The 21269-nt window shown below is 39.8% G+C and overlaps 1 protein-coding gene across 2 annotated transcripts in view; it reads left to right on the top strand.

The window, feature by feature from the left end:
• SLC35F4 (solute carrier family 35 member F4) overlaps window positions 1-21269 on the top strand; it is a 239394-nt gene that overhangs the window by 4021 nt on the left and 214104 nt on the right. Inside the window, exon 1 of one of the 2 annotated variants that reach the window (XM_046007316.1) lies at window positions 3035-3086. The exons of the other annotated variant lie outside the window; for it this stretch is intronic. The gene's annotated coding sequence lies outside the window, so the exon portion shown is untranslated. Of the gene's footprint in view, window positions 1-3034; window positions 3087-21269 lie in introns of those variants that run through there. 2 annotated transcript variants of the gene reach the window in all.

Here is a 21269-nt window from a genome sequence, read left to right as displayed (position 1 = left end):
GATCAAATGCCTGGAATAAATCTTCATTTTCTGTGGAATAAAGTCCAGACTCCTTAGCATGCCACAATCTGAGCCTGGCTTACATTGTTCTATTTTAGCATACATTTTCTCTACTAATTGCCAAAGTAATGCAAGCTTAATGCAGAAAATCTGGAAGGCAGAGAAGCAAAGAGAGATTAAAACAAAATTTACTCATAATTCCATCACCCAGAGGTGATTAGTATTAACATTCTGGTTAACACTCTCCTTTCAGTCTTTTTTATATTCATAGACACGTGCAAATTCTTTTTATTTTGTAAGGAACATTTCTCTCCTTGGTCTCTATATTTTTAATAAATGTAATGTATTCACAGACTTTCATCTCTTCAAGTCCCTCAATTGACTTTGGTTGTTGGATTTTTTTAGCCCAATTTGTGGTTGGTTTGTTTTTTAATTTCATAGCTCCCATGGCCTCCATGAACCCTGGGCGTAGTCTCAGCAAAGAGCTCATTGTTTCGATAACGTGATTGTCTCTGTGCTCTTCTGCTCCTCCCCGCTACGGCCAGATGGCTTCCTCTCCCTGTATCTCCTTCATCACTCTTTGGAAAGCTCCTATTTATCTTTAAAGGCTGAGTTTAAACACGATGTCCTCTGTAAAGCTTCCTGATTGCTCCAGGCTGGGTTAATCCTTCCTCTGTGCTCCAATGAAACTGTGTCCTCACCTCTGCCCCAGTATTTAGCACACTATTTTCGGCTGTTTACTTTACACGAGGCTGTCTCACCCACAGAGTTTAGGGAGGGCAGGGACTGACTTTATTTATTTATTTTCCTCTTAAGCAACGTGTCTGGTACATTCTGGGTGCTCAATAAAGTTTATTGTACCAATGAATGAATGATTATAGTTTCCTTTGAAGAAATTGGAGAGTTAATTATTTTCACACACAAAAAAGGAAGAGCACACGATGGTAGCAATTGTAGGGAAAGAAAAACACACACCAGCTATGAATAGATGTGCCTATTCAGAGAATGGGAGTACACCAAATGGTATTTTGTGATTGCTTTACCTTTGTGGTTGTAACTTCTGCATTTTCATCCTTCTTACTTTCTTCATCACATTTCCTGTGCTTGACCGGTGGGGGGGGGGTGCTTTTTCCCCCCTTTTTAATACACAGTAGTACAAGTTACTAGAATTGTAAGAGATACAATGTGGTCCTCCCCCCCCCCCCCTTTTGAAATGGCTGCTATTGGTCTTCCGGGTATAATACGCGACACTTAAGCACTCTCACTGGTGTAATGTTACAAAATTGTAAAGTCACTCTACTCTAATGGAGTACCTTATAAAACTGTGACTTACCAGTGAAATGAATGCAATAAATATTTCTCCCAGGTCGTATTCTATTTTACCCTGATGATAGGCTTTATGCTTCTTTATATGTGATAGGTAGTGTTTTATAAACAGTTATAAATAATTACCATTGAGATGTACTATTGAGAAGTCTTTGTAACATAGTTTTTTTTTTTTTTTTAAGATTTTATTTATTTATGAGACAGAGAATGAGAGAGAGAGAGCGTGAGAACAGGAAGGGTCAGAAGGAGAAGCAGACTTCCTCTCAAGCAGGGAGCCTGATGAGGGATCGATCCCGGGACTCCAGGATCAGGACCTGAGCCTAAGGCAGTTGCTTAACCAACGGAGCCACCAGGTGCCCTGTAACATAGTTTTTAACTGTAATGTATAAGGGCTATGTTGATATTGAATATCATTGTGTATGTTATTAATTTTGGATAATATGGTCGTTTCTACAGTGCTTCTTTTAGTGTGTATTTTTCATTCAGTATTTAAATTTACATGTAAACTGGGTATTTGTATTATAAAATACTACTACTACTAATATCTAACACATGGCTTTAACATTATAAAGTATAAAGTAATTCAGAGATCTGCTTTCATTGGAAAGTCTATCTAAGGCCTGTTTGAGGCCGCGAGGTTTAATGCAAAGACCACAGCATCCTGCTCTGCTAGTTCTTTTCTTTTCTTTTTTTAGATTTTATTTATTTGAGAGAGAGAGAGCATAGAGAGAGAGAGGGAAAAGTAGACTCCCCACTGTCTGCTCTGCTACTTCTTCTTTTTTTTTTAAAGATTTTATTTATTTATCTGACAGAGAGAGATCACAAGTAGGCAGAGAGGCAGGCAGAGAGAGAGGAGGAAGCAGGCTCCCCGCGGAGCAGAGAGCCCGATGCGGGCCTTGATCCCGCGGGCCTCGATCCCAGGACCCTGGGATCATGACCTGAGCCGAAGGCAGAGGCTTTAACCCACTGAGCCACCCAGGCGCCCCTGCTCTGCTACTTCTTAGCCTTGAAACTTGCACAAGGAATGGGGCACTTGGGTGACTCAGTAGGTTAAGGATTGGACTCTTGGTTTGGGCTTGGGTCATGATCTCGGGGTCTTGGAATGGAGCTCTGCACTCAGTAGAGAGTTTGAAAATTCTCTCCCTCTGCTCCTCCCCCTGCTCTCTCTCTCTCTCTCTCTAATAGATAAATAACTAAATATTAAAAAAATAAACTTGCACAAGTAACTTAACTCTTCAACACTTTTGTTCCTGTAAAATGGCAATAACAGTCATTGTTTCACAGGTCATTGGGAGGATTATGTAAGGTCATGGGTATCAAAGGTCTGGCACAATGCCCGGTTCGGTATATGGAAGCTGTTAATGATTATGCAGGAAACCAGTAGAATTGGTTTTACCATCAGAGAGCCTTGCTCGCTTTTTCCTGGTGAATAAGTGACTCACCACTTTCTTCCCCCCATATCCACATTGTACTTTGAATTGTCTTTGGAAGTTGTGTTCTAGCACCGTTAAAGATAATTTACAAATTATCCAAGTTCACAGTATGTTTTTATTATTGGATGTTGCCTTCCATTCTTTATCCATTTCTGGCTTGTCTGGTGCTGTAGTCGAAAGGGACACTTACCTGGATTGCCCCCAAGGATAGTTTAAACTGGCTTGGAGGCCATGTGTGATGAGGTTCTTCCTGGTGGGTTGATCTAAAGGAGAGAGACAAATCTAGGGCCTATGAGTGACAGGAGTCAGCGGTGTCTGGAGATACAGGTATGCAGACCTCAAAGTAGAAGGGAGGGCGGAGGAGTGCCAGGGATGTGGGTGCCAGGGATGTGGGCAAATAGGGACAAGAGAGTGGGGGGAGGGGAAGTGTGGAATCCCATTGGAAGATAGGTAGCATGGGATGGGGGTGAGGAGGGTTAGACAGGATTAAGAGGGCAAGTAGTGAAGAGGAAGTGAAGGTTGAGGATTAATTTGGAACTAGTCTTTTGGAAGTTGGAATGTGTCTTTAATATGCAAAATCTTAAAGGGACAGTTCCTTTTTGGACTATTTATGTAGCAGTAAACATAACGGAGTGTTTTATGTTCTACTTTAAAAACTGCATCATTATATTATAAACCCATTACATATTTCTACATAATATTTGGAGTTAGTTTAAGTTATAAAGTATTTAATTATTTAGAGACTCAGACAAATATTGAGAAAACAGAAAATAATCTTGTCCCCCTAACCCAACTACTGTTCTTTTCTCCTAATGTGTATAGGGCTTCACTTCTTGAGTTTTGACAAATATAAACTATAGTGTAGTCATAATTCTGATATATACACAATTTTGTGCCCTGCTTCTCTTCCGCTTAACATTTTAGGATAAGCATTTTTAATTTTGTTGCATTTATCTGCTCTGAGAGGCTGGAATTAGATTCTCCTTTCAGAGATCTTGCCTTAAAAAATTTGTGCAAGCTGGTTCTCAGTTATTTGAGACTAAATAAAATGGAGAGACCTGGAGCGTTCATGAGGGCTTGTTTGGTTTCTAGTTAAAAGATTCCATTTGAGCAGACTCAAGCAAAACCAGAAGTGATTGAAAGGAGAATAGGAGTGTCCCACAGATTTGGGGGGCAGGGATAAGGTGGGATAAGCTAACAGCAGGTCCCGGAGTGTGATAGGGAAAACAGGAAGCCCTCTTTCTCTGCCTTTCATCTCTTTTTTCTGGCACACATTCTCCATTCTCGTCTCTTCCTGCAGGCTGGTTTTCTCAATTTCCTTGTCCAAATGGTTGAAAATAGCCTCTGCCAGCAGTTCCAGTGTTTATGTGTCCTCTATTCAAGAGAGCAGACAGATTGAGCAAGAATCTCTCACTTCTAAATCCAGATTCCTGGAGAAAGGGACTCTTTGGCCCAATTTGTGTCAAGTGCACACTCTTGATTCTATTGACTGTGGTGGTCTGGGGCAGGGTCAAGTTGCGCAATTATGCTGTCAGAAACTCCCTGTGTAACCCTTTTGACCGCAGGGGAAAATGCTGTTGCCAGAGAAGAGGGGCAATGGGCTGGACAGTCAACTTAATAGTTATTTGGTTCACAGAGCTTTGCATAAGAAAGTTTTTTTATATCAAATTATAGGCTTCAATCAAGATCCAATTTTTTCAAAATCTTTAAAACAAAAACAAAAACAACAAAAAGATCCAATCTTTTCTTTCTTCTGGTTCTTTTAGTTTTTAGAGTATATCTCGATAATATTTAGTGAGGTTATAGATACTCTATTCCTACAAACTAAGGAAATCCAGGTGTCTGTTGAAAGTATGAGTCCCTAGGGACTTCCATTTAAAAGTACCCTGCCAGTACTGCAGACTACTTGTTAAGTTTTATTGAAGTGCAGCTGCTTACATCAAGTTTGGAAGCCATATTTCATTTTCTAGGTCAGATAGGGCAACACACCAGTTCCTTCAGGCTCAGGGTATAGAAATCGAAGATGACGTTTAACATTGTATATTTTAAACAGGCATTGAAAATTACACTTTTCTGCAGTCTGGAATTTTCTATATTTAGTCCTGGGCTAACGCCAAGATGGCACTAGTGAGGTGTCAATATGGTTTTGTGGTCTTAAAAACCAGGTACACTAAGCATTCTTTATCACTTGTGAAAGCTAAATTCCTAAGGGGGTAAGAGCTGCAGATTTTTGCGGCTGATACCTTGCTAAGCTGTAAGTCATAGGACTTTGGTATCTATCTTGTGTTTTTGTTCAGACCTATGTTGAATCATAGTCCTTCTGGAGGAAAGATCCAGATCCAGCGATCTGGAAGTCCTTTGGAACACCATCTTCCCTGCAAGACTTAAGGTGGCAGGTTCTAAAGAAGCAACGTATACATCTAAGATGACATGATTATTTATTTACCAGGGACTTTTTAGAACAGATATATTTGAAGCTGAGATCTTTTTATTTCTTCTCCTTAATTTTTTTAAAAATGTGAATCCTTGAACAGGAGCTTCTAATGCTCCTTTCTATTCCACAGCCATCACGATCTTTCAAAGGCATTAATTGGATCATTCCTTTGGTTAACATTTTTAGTGGCTTTCCATATCTCTTTGGAAAATTATAAAACTTAAAACCCAGCCTAGAAGGAAGGTTCTACGGGGTCCAGTTCTTCGGATGGCAACATTCTTCCATGCCCTGATCATGCTTTGGGCACAGTGGGACGTGCCCTCCGCCCTTTCTTTCCTCCCGGCTTATGAACATGCTCTTTCCCAGTCTTAGAGCTCTTACCTGACTGGCTCCTACCCATCCCTCATGTTTCACCTTAATTGCCACTGCCTCCAAGAAGCCTTTCTAGCTTTGTACCTCTTTCCTCTGCACTTTTGCCTTACAGCACTTACTACAAACTGCAGTTACAATTTATGTTGATTGCTGTGACTGCTTAATGATCTTCTTGCCCACTAATCTCTTAGCTCCCGAAGGAAAGGGATGGATCCATTTTGTTCAGCACCATGGACCCAGCAAACCGAACAGTACCTACGCACTCCATAAATATTTGTGATTCCAACATGTGATTTTGATATGTGATTGAGGCTTGTTAACAATTTCAAGTAGAGGTTTTATTGCAAAAAAAAAAATCAAGTTTTTATTTGAAATGTTTTTCAATTTACAGAAGAGTTGCCAAGAATATACAAAGAATTCCTGTATGTCCCTCACCCACTTTCCCCATTGTTATCATTTTATATGACCAGTGTAAATTTGTCCAAACTAACAAATCAATATTGGTACATTGCTGTTAATTAAACTCCAGGCTTTATTTGGATTTCACTTTCTCCATTAAGGTTCTCTTTGTGGTCCAGGATCTGGTCTGGCCCATTGCATTCAGTTGTCATGTTTCTTAAGTAGGCTTCTAATCAAAGTTGGAAAGATAGTTTCAATTTTATAGGAATTTCCTGGTCAATTTTTTAGGGCTTGGGTCAGATCACATTTGAAAACTTAACTACTAATTTACAAGGTGATATTGAGTTACATTCATGTTAGAAATGACCTATGACTTGATCTGGTAATTACATACTATCTTAAAGGACTGCTCCATAACATAAAACCATTGTTAATATTCCTACTTGTTAACATTTTGGGGGATGCAGAAATCTTTGAAAATCTAAATAAAGTTATAAATTACTCCTTCTCCCCGCAAATACACATACACACCAAACATCTTCATGCAACTTATTTGATTACAGTGGAAATTTATTGCTTCACTGGCATGGGCTATAAAGATGATAATTCTGGTGAGTTGTATCTGCTTTTCTATTTTATGAGAATGTATAAAAAAATAATGGTAATGCCTGGAAAAATGGAAAGAGTTCAAATTTGTTAACTAAAATAGGAATGAATTTCAGTTTTATTCAAAAGCAAATTTTAGTGGAAAATCTCTTGTCCTCTGGATTCAGTAAGAAGCGGAAAATTTGGAGTGGTTTTAGGGAGGGGAATCATCATTTCATTTGCACTCAAGTCAGTGAGGTCATCTTTGAGGCGAGATTTGCGCCATCCATGCTGTCTTTGACAGCAAAGAAAGGATGATGAATTTGTGTTTCAATTTTAAGGTTGTCTAAGCATAATTCGCTTTCAAATACATCCTATACAGGATCTAGATTCTCCCAGATAATTTATCTTGCACTGAAATTTTATGAAATGTTGTTACTCTGGATTCTTCACTTTTCCCGAGGAGCTGTGTTTCCGGAAGAACTTGTGGCTTTCAGCGGCATTCTAATAGTGACTTTAAAACTTTCAATGAAAAAGTGTATCATGTTTATATCTATAAAGTAAGCAAAGAGAAAAATGAACTTCTTACTAAAGTGACTATTCTAAGGATGGGCTTCCCTTTTCTATCAAAGGTGATACAAATGTCTTGTCTAATGTCATTCAAAGATTTCAAGTCATAGTTTCTGGAAATACATTAGCTTCCAGGTAGTCAAGAAGAATTCCACATTATCTTTCCTGGTTTTGATGCAATTGACTTTTAAGACACCAGACAAGGTTTCCTGTGGGATCATTGACAGTATTTTGGACACTACTCTGGGCTGATGTAAAAGGCAGCAAGTTGTACTAGTAAGCAAACCTCTTTTATCACCAAAGCAGCACAACCCATTTTTCTCCCCAGGTACAGTTTGTTTGACATTGCAACCTTTCATGTTTTCTAAAAAGCTTGCAGGATAGACATTCTCCTTAGCTGATAGTCATATACATATAACAGAAAAATCAGGAGTGGGAAGCATTGTGAGACAAACAGTTATTTGCTAATGGGAAATGGCATAGCTGCCAGTATCTCCAATGTTTGCAGCAAAATTGTGGCAGATAAACAGCTTGGGGAGAAGACTTTATTTGATAATGACACCGCTTCCATTTTTATCCCCTGCTGCAGACCACAAACTGGTTTATCCTTTTCCAAAGCACACTGGTTCCCACGGTCTTCCCAGGATGCATTTGGCTGCAAGAAAACTTATATTGGCTTAAGCAGTAAGGAAATTTATTCTCTTTCAGAGCAGGAAGTTGGGAGGTAGGGCTGCTGACTTAATAGCTTAGGCTATAATGCAGCACACAGATTCTACTGTTTTCCATCTCTTGGTGTGCTGTACTTTGCAGGACATTTTCTTGATTTTATTTTAAAACTCTTTTATTAACTTTTTTCTTTTTCACTTAAAGTTTCATTTAAAGTTGTAATAACTTTGTTTTCCTAATATTTCTTTTAAAAATATGGCATCTTTGTTCTTATTTTATAAATATGATAGCATCTCTTACTCCCTGAGGATATCACTAATATATTTTTTATTTTCTTCTTTTCAATGGGCTGCTTTTTAAGAAGTTTTTATCATTGTTAGCCAATATACTTGAAATCTTGTGATTTTTGTTTATCTGCTTATGTTCTAGAATGGAGGGCTCCAAAGGTATTTGGAATCTTTGGGAGTGGTTGAGGAGGGCAAGAACCATGAAGGGTCTTAGTCGCTTGCAAGCTAACAAGTCAGCTTGCTGCAGTTTCTTGGATGATAGCAGAAGACATGAAACTCCTGGATCAGAGACAAAGGACTTTATTACTCGTAGTCCAGCCAGCAGCGTGAGCTTCATGCTTGCCTGGGTTCCCCTGGCTTCCCAGGTACCACAGGGACAAGATGGGGCAAAGCAAGATGGAACCTCACCATTGCAGTAGGTTTGTGTCTCAGCTGAGGCCTCCTCGGTTTAGGAAATCCCAGCGATTTAGAACGGCCTGTAAGTACACCTACCCAAGCTTTGCTTCAGAGGGAGATGTTTGCAAACAAGCCCGTATTCCGTTCTAGAGGGAGACATTATCTCTACCTTCCAAACTTTTACTATCCAGGGGCTTGAAAAAGTAGCCTGGAACAAAGAGCTGTCAGGTTCTGCACAAGATCTTCAGAAATGAAAGAAAGACCTATGGAGACTTGCCTCCCAATAGGAGCTTGTCTTTTACGATTTTTCAAAACAGCTGGGCTGTTTCTTTGGGAACATTTGAAATCATTTTCTTAAGATCTGTTCCTTTGGCTCATAGGCGGCTTTTCTGATCTCTTCACTGGCTGCTAACATTTTGGGAATCAAGTAGAAAGGAAGCTTGGGCGTCTCAGTGAGCAGTGTGCATACGTTCACTTAGTTCCTCCATGATTTTGGTATGACACCCCAATCTTTAGTCATATTTGGTGTCCCCGTAGACTCCTGTTTGGGCCTCTCCAGAGAATAAAGCTCTGGCCTTTGGCAGAGTTGAGGAGGCAGAGTCAAATGCTGCACAGAGTGAGGGATGGGGATTAAGAAGCCATTAGGCTTCTTAAACAGACTTAACCAAACCAAGGCCACTGATTTTAACTTCACTAGCATCCCTCTAATAATGGTAGCTCAACTTAGGACAATTCTGTGTTGTAAATGGACTACTATCCACTTTCCTCTACCCTCAGTTTAGGCTTCAGTTTTCTCAGGCCTGAAAAGTTATTTACTACTTTCTAGCATCTAAAACAACATTATTATCTTTGCTCTTCATTCTGTGGATTTATGCCTTTAAGAAATTCACATATTGTGGGACGCCTGGGTGGCTCAGTTGGTTAAGCCGCTGCCTTCTGGTCAGGTTATGATCCCGGGGTTCTGGGATTGAGTCCTGAATCAGGCTCCTTGCTCGGCAGTGAGCCTGCTTCCTCCTCTCTCTCTGCCTGCCTCTGTGCCTGCTTGTGTGTACTCTCTCTCTCTGACAAATAAATAAAATCTTAAAAAAAAAAAAAAGAAATTCACGTATTGTCATTTTAGTGGAGTTTCCCGAGTGAACAAATAAAGATGTGTGTGTGCAACCTGCCATCTTTACCAGGAAGTATCATCGTCTTTTCTATTTCTATTCTTTGAAATCTTCCAACTTAAACTAGATCTACTGTAAACTAAGATAAATGTCATATTCATAGTAGAGTACATTATCTTAATCTCCCCCCCATTGGGAAGCTATTTTAGATGTCATGACATGAGGGCACAATCTGTTTCTTGGTCTAAATTTTGGTTTCACAGACGTGTCTGCCTTATGAAAATATCATCAAGTGCTTCCGGTCTATGTAATTTTCTGTATGGCTATTATATTGCAATGAAAAGTTTACATTAAACATGTATATATACAATGTACATAACATGTATATATGTGTTTATGAAACATGATTATATATAACATGACTGAATATATGTATATATATTATATATATACATGTATATGTCTATAACATGACTGAACATCATAGCATTCCAGTTCATTTTGCCCTTATTTTAATAAATATTGAATTCTAACTTAAAAAATATTTTCCAAATTTTCAAAGTAATAGAAATAAAATAATTACTTTTGTGTGTTCCCAGCTCTTACCCCTAAGTATATGCCATAATCCCTTACCAGTATGAGGAAAGTGGTTCTCAAATACTTTGCTGCATATTAGAAACAACTGGGAGTTCTAAAGACTCTCCCAATGCCAAGGCTGCATTACATTCCAATTAAAGCAGATTCTCTGAGATTCAGACCCAGGCCTCATTACTTTTTAATGCTTACCAGGAGAGTCCAAGTGACCAAGGCTGTGAACCTAGGTCTAGAACATGGCTTCTTAAACTACCTGCGGTAAAGAACCAGTTTGTATTTTTAAATTTCTAACTCACTATAGATTAAAACTCTTGCAAAATCAATAAAAGTGAACTAATAGAAAAAATAATTATGCTGAAAGATCATAGCAATGTCAACTTTGCTACAAGGTTTTCTCAACGTTGACTCTCAGTTTCCATATTTATCTGGCCCCAGACTGGTAACAGTTCACGGCCAATACCAGTCTGCAGAGCCCACATGAGGTAGCATTGATGACCCAGACACTGGAATACTCCCTCTCTCTCTCTCTCAAAGCACCGACTGAGTATCCATAGCGTCTCCTCTCTGTGGAGTCATTTTGGTGACTGAAGAGGATTTGGACTGAGGCCTGTAGTGTGTGCTCTCACTCACTCTCTAGAGCCCCACTGCCATGTTGCATCGACTCTGATGCATTTCTGGGCTTTGAGAGCATGGGGTGAAATCCATTGTTAAGAACTCATGGCTTCGCTTGAGATTTTTCCAACATTCTTTTCCTTCAGCTATATAAATTCAGGAAAAACTCTTGACTACTAAAATCTTAGCACGTGATCTCATGTATATTTGTAGTGGATCTAATCTATAAATTGTATGGTTACGTGAGTTTCAGGGAAAAAATCCACCGAAGACCCTCAGGAACTTTGCTCTCAGTGACGTTGTACCTTAGGCTAGAATGCAGTGAAAACTCTCCTGTTACTCGGGCTGGAATCTTCAAAGGACAGGTGGGGTTTTCCTCAGAGACCTGTGGGGGCTGCCTATAGTGTTTGTAGGACTGAATGAGAGGAAGTGGGCTGCTGTAATTTGTTACCCCTAGACACTTGGCCCAGTAGTCTGGGAATATGGAAATTTAACCATGCGGAAGGAAGCCTATTAGGTTTATGAAGCATGGGATGGAGGGCAAGGTTTGAAATCTGTGGGAACTTCATTGTGGGGAAAAGTTCAGAATGAGTCAGATGGATCTTCTTATGATGACATCTAATTCCCTTCCTTTGGGGGTATTATTTTAATGGTGATGCAGTTGAATTCGAATTGAAGCAGATTTTCTGATTAACATACTCCAAGACATCTCTCTCTCTCTCTTTTTTTCTTTCCTTTCTGAATACTGGCTCACCTGTTTCAGAGAAGATGACACAATTATGCTTATTAGACAGCCAAAGGCCACACCAGATGTTGTTAATTGCACTCGCAGTCCCCTGTGTAGCTTTTAATAAAGCTGCCTTCAATGGCCTTATTACTCATCTTGACTTGTGTTACATTCTCATTATATTTGTTGAGAGTGTAGAATTTCATGATGGCTCTCCTGGACTTACGTCTGACTCTCAGAAAGGAAGCAGAAAGGAGGGAGAGGATATGTTTGAATTGGGACTTGGGTACCCTTCCCAGTTCAGGTTTGGTTCCTTGATAAGGGATGGAAAAATGGAGGCACTGTGTTTAACCTGCTTGCTTATGGATTCTATCTTCTTTAAAGTTTTAGACATGCAAAGCTCGTGCACATAAAACACCGAGTACACCTAACCTCTGACCCATGAAACCTTGTTAGGGACAAAAAGCAGGAATAGGAATCTCAGCATATGCTATAACTTAAGAAGTTAGTTATCCTGTGACTTTTATTTATTTATTTATTTTTTTTATCCTGTGACTTTTAATGGAAAATTATAATCACAGATGTACTCTGCACAGCCACGGTGAATGGTAACAGATGTAAGGCTGAACTTTGTGCAGAGTAATCTTTGAAGACAGAATAAAGATGAAATGTTTATGAGACTTAAAATGAGCACTTTGAAAGAAATAGCAGGGGCTTTAACTTATCCCAGCACACAAAGGATTCAGGCTATGAATTCTGAATAGTGTTACTACCACTATCTGACAGTTGGGTAGCATTTAACACTTTACAAGGCAACAGAATATAAGATTTCATGAAAACACACAGCCTTTCTGTGTAGGGGGTGTTATTATCACCATGTTACAGATGAGGAAGTGGAGGCTCAGAGAGGTTATCTTGCTCCAGGGTACGGCTACCAGGAATCAGATCTAGAGTTTGAGCCCAGTCCTGTCTGCTTCCCAAAGCCATATTCTCTCCTAGAGAGAGTAACAGGAAGTAAAAATTGTAAAACTCAGCTCTTCCAATGGCTCAGCTCTTCCACCTCCTCCTGAAGTCATGGAAGAAGATAATACACGTCCACTTCCTTTTTAGCAGTCCTTGTAACTTGCAGTGCACAGCCTTGGTCAAGGGCTTGCTCTTAGGACCCAAGTGGGGCCTCTCCCTCTCCTCCAAGTTTGAATATGACCTCAAATGGATGCTGTACCTGAAATCTCTTTTTGGAAAGAGGAGAGATCTATCAAGATGACCTTAAGAATCAGGCTGTGTGTGTGTGTGTGTGTGTGTGTGAGAGAGAGAGAGAGCGAGAGAGAGAGAGAGAAAGAGAGAGGGAGGGGGAAGGAGGAAGAAAGGAAGATAAAGGGAGACACTTCTACTAAGGCCCAACTGGTATCTGGAAGCTCCCTTTCTAGAGAAAGAGAGAAGGAATGTGGTAGAGAGACAGGATGAGCCCTACCTGATTCCCTCAAGATTTTACTTGGATATTTGAAAGCCTATCTTTATGGTCACACTGAGGAAAACTTGCTTTCAGAAGGCAGATTTTCCTCTTGAAGATTCTTTATTTCTTGCATCCATAGGTTAAAAACAGAACAAAACAGAACAAAACAAAACAAAGAAAGAAGCCTTATTAAGGGGATGGAAGGAGAAGACATTGTCTATTCCTGTGGCAAAGTATAGATGTGTGTAGTTTTGAGTCATTTGTGCATGGCTGGGGTCCTGAGAGCAGTATTTGTGGAATTTTTACCATATACCTTAGCGGTCAATGCTTGTTCTAATATCTAATGAAATTTCTCTAGTTATAGCTTAAATCACTGGAATGTTGATACTGGTGTTGCTGTTGTCCTTTTCAGAAAAAAGTCCAATACTATTCTGATATTGACTCTATTGGTCTATAGTCTAACACTTCGTTATTTTCGTTATTACTGAGTCTTCTGCAAGATTCAATGCAGATCTCTGCCAATAGCCTTAGAAATGCAAGAGTGGTTATAGTGATGTCTCATTCTGGGTGGAATTTAAGCATCATTAGATTCAACTCCATTGTAGGCAAACCAGACTTTTTTCCAACATTTCTAGATGAATATCTTTAGATAGGCTTTTCCAAGTTTCTCAGCTGTGCATTAATAAGGTCAATGGGTTTTGAAAAATGTAAATCAATGGTATTTATGCTGAATGGGTAACCTATTCTTATCTTCAGTAAGGTTGAACATAAAGTGTCTGGCTACTTGATAGAAACCAAATCAAAAACTGAATTTATGAGAAGCTACCAGGAGGATTTAATATCCTGCAGAGCTATTGAAATTGTTTTTGTAGTTTTGAGTACGGTGTAGGAATATCATATTCTAATTCTTTTGAGAATCTGGCAAGTGAAGAATACAAATTCAGTTCTTAACTTTTTTGAAACAACTGAGAGAAACATCCTAAGTACATTAGGAAAAAGTTCAAGTGGGGAGAAACTGAGCTTCAAACTCTATCTACTCCAACTTTTTAGATCTTTCTCTCGGAAGCTCTCTTTTGGAGAATTACTGATGGCTTAGATGAGTTGATTTTTTCGTTCTTCTTGATACCCAGAAACCAAAAGCTCTCAATTTATTGACCTGATTCAGGGGCAGGGTGAAATTTCGCTCTGCCCTCAGGATGCTTGGTGAAGTAGAAATAAGACCTCTTTCCCTTGCACCCAGGACTGGAACTTTTTTTTTTTTTTTAAGATTTTATTTACTTGAGAGGGACAGAGAGAATACAAACAGGGGGAGCACCAGAGGGAGAGGGAGAAGCAGGATCCCTCCTGAGCAAGGAGCCTGATGTGGGACTTGATCCCACAACCCTGGGATCATGACCTGAGCCAAAGGCAGTTGTTTCACTGACTGAGCCACCATAGGCCCCAGGAATGGAACTTTTTTTTTTTTTTATAAATTCATTTATTTTTTTTTCAGCGTAACAGTATTCATTGTTTTTGCACAACAGCCAGTGCTCCACGCAATACGTGCCCTCCCTATTACCCACCACCTGGTTCCCCCAACCTCCCACCCCCACCCCTTCAAAACCCTCAGGTTGTTTTTCAGAGTCCATAGTCTCTTATGGTTTGCCTCCCCTTCCAATTTTTTTTTTTTTATAAACATATAATGTATTTTTATCCCCAGGGGTACAGGTCTGTGAATCGCCAGGTTTACATACTTCACAGCACTCACGATAGCAAATACCCTCCCCAATGTCCATAACCCCCTCCCCCTCTCCCAACCCCACCTCCCCCCAGCAACCCCCAGTTTGTTTTGTGAGATTAAGAGTCATTTATGGTTTGTCTCCCTCCCAATCCCATCTTGTTTCATTTATTCTTCTCCTATCCCCCTAACCCCCCATGTTGCATCTCCATGTCCTCATATCAGGGAGATCATATGATAGTTGTCTTTCTCCAATTGACTTATTTCACTAAGCATGATACCCTCTAGTTCCATCCACGTCGTCGCAAATGGCAAGATTTCATTTCTTTTGATGGCTGCATAGTATTCCATTGTGTATATATACCACCTCTTCTTTATCCATTCATCTGTTGATGGACATCTAGGTTCTTTCCATAGTTTGGCTATTGTAGACATTGCTGCTATAAACATTCGGGTGCAAGTGCCCCTTCGGATCACTGCGTTTGTATCTTTAGGGTAAATACCCAGTAGTGCAATTGCTGGGTCATAGGGTAGTTCTATTTTCAACATTTTGAGGAACCTCCATGCTGTTTTCCAGAGTGGTTGCACCAGCTTGCATTCCCACCAACAGTGGAGGAGGGTTCCCCTTTCTCTGCATCCTCGCCAGCATCTGTCATTTCCTGACTTGTTAATTTTAGCTGGAATGGAACTTTTTAACACTAACTTGAGCAGTATTGCCAGAGGAAGTCACTTAACTCCAGCTGGCATGTGCCTCTCTGGCCCCAGCCATCAACCCCGGGGCCACTGGAAGGGTGTCTGTGGAATGATGATATTCAGTCTGGGTGCTGGCAGGAAACTGATACACATTCATTTTGGACAACTGGAGGAGGAATGGGCAGGGTGTAGGGAAACTGAAACCAGTAGGAGCTTCAGGGCTGGAGGAGTGGGCTGTGACAGTGTGAGGGCTTGGGGCAGGTCCTGGAACATTGGAAGAGGGGGGTGGCTATGTAGAGAAGGTCACCTGACAGTGCCAGTGTTGAATGGAAGAACTCTACAACCTGTAATGACCTTAAGGGAGGGAGCTGGGGTACATAAAACTTGAATTCCTTCTCCTGCCTCCCATTTCCTGCTGGTGAGTGCTTTCTGCTGCCTGAACATCATGGGAGCCAAAGAGCACTGGATCTCGTGGTGGTAGAGCACATAGCTCAGCTTCCAGGCCACAGGATAGGATGAAGAGGCAAATAGAAAATGTCCAGCACTCCAGCAAGGAGTTTTCCTTTCAGGTCCTTTCATCTTGCTCCTTTCTGGCTTAGCTGGCTTGACTCTCTGCCCTGTTTCACAATACTCTGCTGTGAACGCATATATGTAAAAAGTGAAGGAAACAGATGTTTTGTAATTTATATCAATGGTCTAGACAAGCCATCAGCCATGTTAGTTATTCATCATTTTTAGCTTGGTTATTTTTGTACCTTTCCCCACACTCTCCAACTAAGCAATATATAGCCCAGCATTGTAGAGAGGGGAATGAGAGAACTACTACAGTACACAGAATTACCTATTGTAAAGAATTTGCATGAACCAGAAAATAGATCCTTATTATTGCCAAACTCTGATTAGAACACAACAATAACTTGGTATTCCAAATATCTGCTTTATGTAATTTCTAAATATCAAGATGCTTGACATTTGTAGACAGACAATTCCAGGTATTTAACTGAATTTGTATTCTAGCTTTCCAACTTTTTTGTTTCAGTAGAATCACATCTAAGAATTTCAAGATAATGGGAGCTATCTTGTGAACCACAGTAACTACTTGTAGTGCTGTTTTGGCTTCTAGTCCCTATGATTTATAATCTCCACAGCTGGATTTAGCTATTTGACCCTCACCTATAGATTTGCCCTTTCCCATGGGCCCTGGCACTAGTCCGCTGGCTTTGGGAGACTAGGGAATGGATGGAATTGGGAAGCATTAGACCAGTGGCTCCTAGGTTCAGTGACCTGTGAGTCTTATTCTACTCTTGGGCCCATTTTAACCATGGTGTCTTGCCTGTTACCTTTTGACCAAGTCCCTTCCATATCCCCATGTCTGTGAATGAGTCTGGGTTTCTAAGACCCCACTGCCTCAATCCCTGTTTTGGTTTTCTGCCTTGTACTCAAGAGACTGATGCTTTTACTTAAACCTTGACCCATGTCTTCTTCAGGACTGGAGATCTACCAGTGAACCCAGCCCATTCCTATTCTATTCTCCACTACCTATTGCCAGATCTTCCAGACTACACAAATGTCTCACTTTCTCAGATCTTTTCACATAAGCTGGGAGTTAAGCTCCCCTTGATCTCCTGCTTTGCTCTGTATTCCAACTGTGGCCCTGGTGTTAGCCTTACTTGCATAGCTAGTCATTCATGGTTTATGCACTTCTGTTAATTGGGAATCTTGTTTATTATATTTTCTTCTTCAAAATTAGTAATAAGTAAGACCATTAGATTGTAGACGATTGTAGATGAGCATCATTGGGATGAGGAGCATTTCTCTCTTGCTTATCGAATACCCCCAGTGCCTGAAATAGTATTTAATTTTTAAAAAATTGAATAGAAAGAGAACAAATGGAAGCGCTGCCTAGATGAGAGATTCTCAACCTGAAGATATGTGCAGGGACTATGTCTGCTTCTGAAAGTCTTCATAAGGTTCTTTAGATTCTTAGTGGCACTCATGGTCCTCAAAAGATTAACATAACCATGGGAAAGAATGGGAAGTACAGGAAGGAAAGGAATACATGAGTTGCATTTTTGAGTACATTCATTCTTTGAGGGCATTTGGGTATTCCATAGCAGCATATTGAAAAATAATAATCAGGTGATGCTTGGGTGGTCTTGATGTGAATAGGGTTTCTGTTTGGGGATTCCTGATGAGGTGATCAGAGGGTTAACCCTTAGTTCCTAGAAATAAATGAGGATGAACAGGACTCAGATTTTGAAAGCCTAAAACTGTGGGAATCAGAGTCAAAGTGCATTTCTTCAAAGCCTCATTTATACTAACTCTAGCTTATACTTTTTTTTCTTCCCCAGGAAAACCCAATTTTCCTGATAGTGAAATCTTTATCTTGTTAAATTACTGAGTAACAAAGCTTGTTGTTCATTCTGTTTTCAGCTTATTTGGTGTAGTCCTGATGACAAATTTTATCCATTGGAGCTTGAGTAAATATACTGTTACCTTGGAGTGAGGGGGTATTGATTTATGCTGTATGCAACCGAGGACACGATAGCTGGCATATAGATGGTGCTTGATCAGATATTTAGTGGATAAATAAATACCATTAGTTTTGGAAAGCAGTGTAGTGAAGTGGCTAAAAGAGCATTTATTTTGGATCAATGCACTTTTTTTTTAAAAGATTTTATTTATTCATTTGACAGAGAGAGAGATCACAAGTAGGCAGAGAGGCAGGCAGAGAGAGAGGAGGAAGCAGGCTCCCTGCGGAGCAGAGAGCCCAATGCGGGGCTCAATCCCAGGACCCTGAGATCATGACCTGAGCTGAAGGCAGCGGCTTAATCCACTGAGCCACCCAGGTGCCCCTGGATCAATGCACTCTTAAGTGTGAATTTCATCTCTTCTGTCTAGCTTTATGCTTTTGGAAATAAGAGTATGAAAAGTTTTTTCCTCTTTGGATTTTGTGAGAATTAAATCAGATAATATACATAAAGAAAAAAATAACATAGTGCCTAGGGGCAGAGTAGGCACTTGATAAAAGGTAGCTATTAATAAATACTATCATTAGCATCATAATTAGATCATTCATCTGGACTGTTTCTAAGAGTGGAATTAAGTGGTGATGTGTGGATTTCATTTATTTATTTTTCATTCAAATTCAGGTTAGTTAGCAGATATGTATTACTAGTTTCAGGGGTAGAATTTAGTGATTCATCAGTTGTATATAACACCTAGTGCCTTCCTTAATGCCCATCACCCAATTACCCTGAACCCCTACCCACCTCCCCTCCAGCAGCCCTCAGTTTGTTCCTTAAAGTCAAGAGTCTTTTATGGTTTGCTTCCTTCTCTGTTTTTATCTTATTTTATTTTTTTCTTTTCCTTCTTCTATGTTCCTCAGTTTTGTTTCTTAAATTCCACATATGAGTGAAATCATATGGTATTTGTCTTTCTCTGACTGACTTAATTTTGTTTAGCATAATACCCTCTAGTTCCATTCATCTCGTATTTAGCTAAAGGATACAAAAAGAGTGATTCAAAGGGGCACATGCACCCTAATGTTTACGGCAGCCATGCCCACAATAGCCAAAATATGGAAAGATCCTAGATGTCCACCAATGGATAAATGGATAAAGAAGATGTGGTGTGTATGTGTGTGTGTGTGTGTATAAACACACACATGTATATGTATATTTGTATATATAGTCTATATTATATATATGTATATACATATATATACAGTTATATATGTGTGTATATATATAATATACACAACAGAATATTACTCAGCCAGCAAAAAGACTGGAACCTGCCATTTGCAACAATGGGGATTTCTTTTAGATCTTAGGTAATAAGTTTTGAGACATGTTTTGAACTATTGAGTATCTATCAATTTCTTAACTCTGGTTGTGATAAGGATCTTCTGTGGAATATTTCAGAAAGTTAGACACCTGGCTCCAGTTCAGGTCTTTTGGACTGGGTCCAGCACATGTGCATTTTTAAAAAGCCCAACATGTGATTGTGATGTGCAGGCTGGGTCAAGAATCCCTCCCATCTATCCTACACAGAAACTGACTGAAAGTTGTTAGTTGAAGAGGGAGTGAGTTTTTCTAGTATTTAACAGAGTTGAGTGCTGGACAGGAACAAATAAGTACTGGAAAGTGATGACTCTGGTCTTGAGAGTTGGGATATACATTCAGCCCATCCAGTTATGAGCTCTGAAGATGCTAGACTGTAAGCCCTGGAGGTAAGGAGCCACGTCTGTTTTTTGCATCTGGATATTTCTGGACTGACTTTGAACAAAGTACTTGAACTAAGCCCCCTGTGTTCTTACCTGAGTATTAATTTAGATAATTTATGGGCAGCTGTATAATTTGATGGATAATAGGTGCTCAACAAGCAGTTACTGTTCTTTGTGCCTGAGCATGTCTGTGTGTTTTCTATACCCTCAAAGTGACCCCTTGCTGGAGGAGGTCATTGAGAAGATGTGATTGCTGGCTGACCCTTGAGCTAAATCTAGGCTCTTGGAGGCTCCTCACTCTAGAATGTAAGTTTTGCCCATCATTCTCATAGCCAGAGCCATTTTCAGGGGCATAGTTATGTGTTGTTGAGACCATCTGTACAGTATAAGTGACTGAACCCAGTTAAGACCTCTCTATAAACTACTAAGATTCTGGCTGGCAGGTGTAGACATCTATTCATCTGCGCCACCCATGACAAGCCTTGGAAGTAAATTCTCTTTGTTATCAGATCTGCCTCCTCCCAGTCTGGAGTGGCCTGCCTCTTTCTTCAGTCTCTCCTTGCCCTCCGTGTATGGGGGCCAGTTTCAGATTTCACCTGGGAAATCTGAAAGCGGTAATCAAATTTTTTTAGTTTTCTTTTTCTAGTTCTTTTATTCATGCTCTTCTCCCAGTCAAGTTCTCACTTTCAGCCAAATTAATTTATTTACTAATCCCTGAACTTATCCTGTGTGTTTCCACCTCTCATTTAACACTTCTCTTTATATATCTTTATCTCTATAAAGTTTCCCCTGACTCATGTAGTGTGAAGTGATCACTCTTTAAAACAAATTGTCATGGTTGCATTAATTTTGGCACTTGATCTTGTGCTACTTAGGCCTTTTTTTCTATTATTAGACTGAACTGTCATGTCTTTTACTGTTGTATAAGTCTCCTTGCTTTTATATATATAGCTTCTCAGCTAGACTGCATTTAAACAAGTGGTAGACCTTGAAGGCAGGGACAGCATTAAATTATATTTCATACCGCAAGTGTTCGATGAAGATGTGTGGATTTGGGAAAAAAAATTGACTCCATTTTCTCAGATTCCTTCATTTTCTTTTACTGGTTTTTGATTAAGACTTTTTGTTGAAATGCTTAGATATACGCACTGCTGGCCTCAGACTAGAAGAGAATTTGAGCACGTAGAATGTTGAGGGAACAAGGTAAGATTTGGGGATCCCAGGAGTCTAAGAAGAAGAAGACATTCCCCTCTTTGTTTGCCTGTCTGGTGAATTCCCACTTGCTCATGAACCCTCACTTTCATCTTCTCTACTTTCCTAGAACCTACCCAGAGAGTGAGTTCTTCCCCCACCCAACCTCACAGAATCTCTATTTGGAACCTTGTTTTGTATCCTTTTGTTTCTTAACCTACTTCTCCCAATGACCTGTGAGTTGATAAGGACTTAGATTTTGGCTTAGTCCTCTTCATTGGCAGTAAGCACAACACTTTACCCATAGAAAGAACTTGTTAACTATTGAATCTGTAATAACACAGGGACTCATATTCAAGTTGTAGAAATAGGATATGGCAAAAAACTAGAGCTATAAAATAGAAAAGCATGTATTAACTTTCCAATGAGTGATACAAACAATGAGCTGCCTGGATTTGGGAAGAATGTTTGAGGAAATTT

This window comes from Meles meles, chromosome 6 (assembly GCF_922984935.1).
Source record: "Meles meles chromosome 6, mMelMel3.1 paternal haplotype, whole genome shotgun sequence".
NCBI classification, from domain to species: Eukaryota; Metazoa; Chordata; class Mammalia; order Carnivora; family Mustelidae; genus Meles; species Meles meles.
The sequence above is the reverse complement of the archived record's forward strand: the minus strand, read 5'-3'. Positions and strand labels throughout refer to the sequence as shown.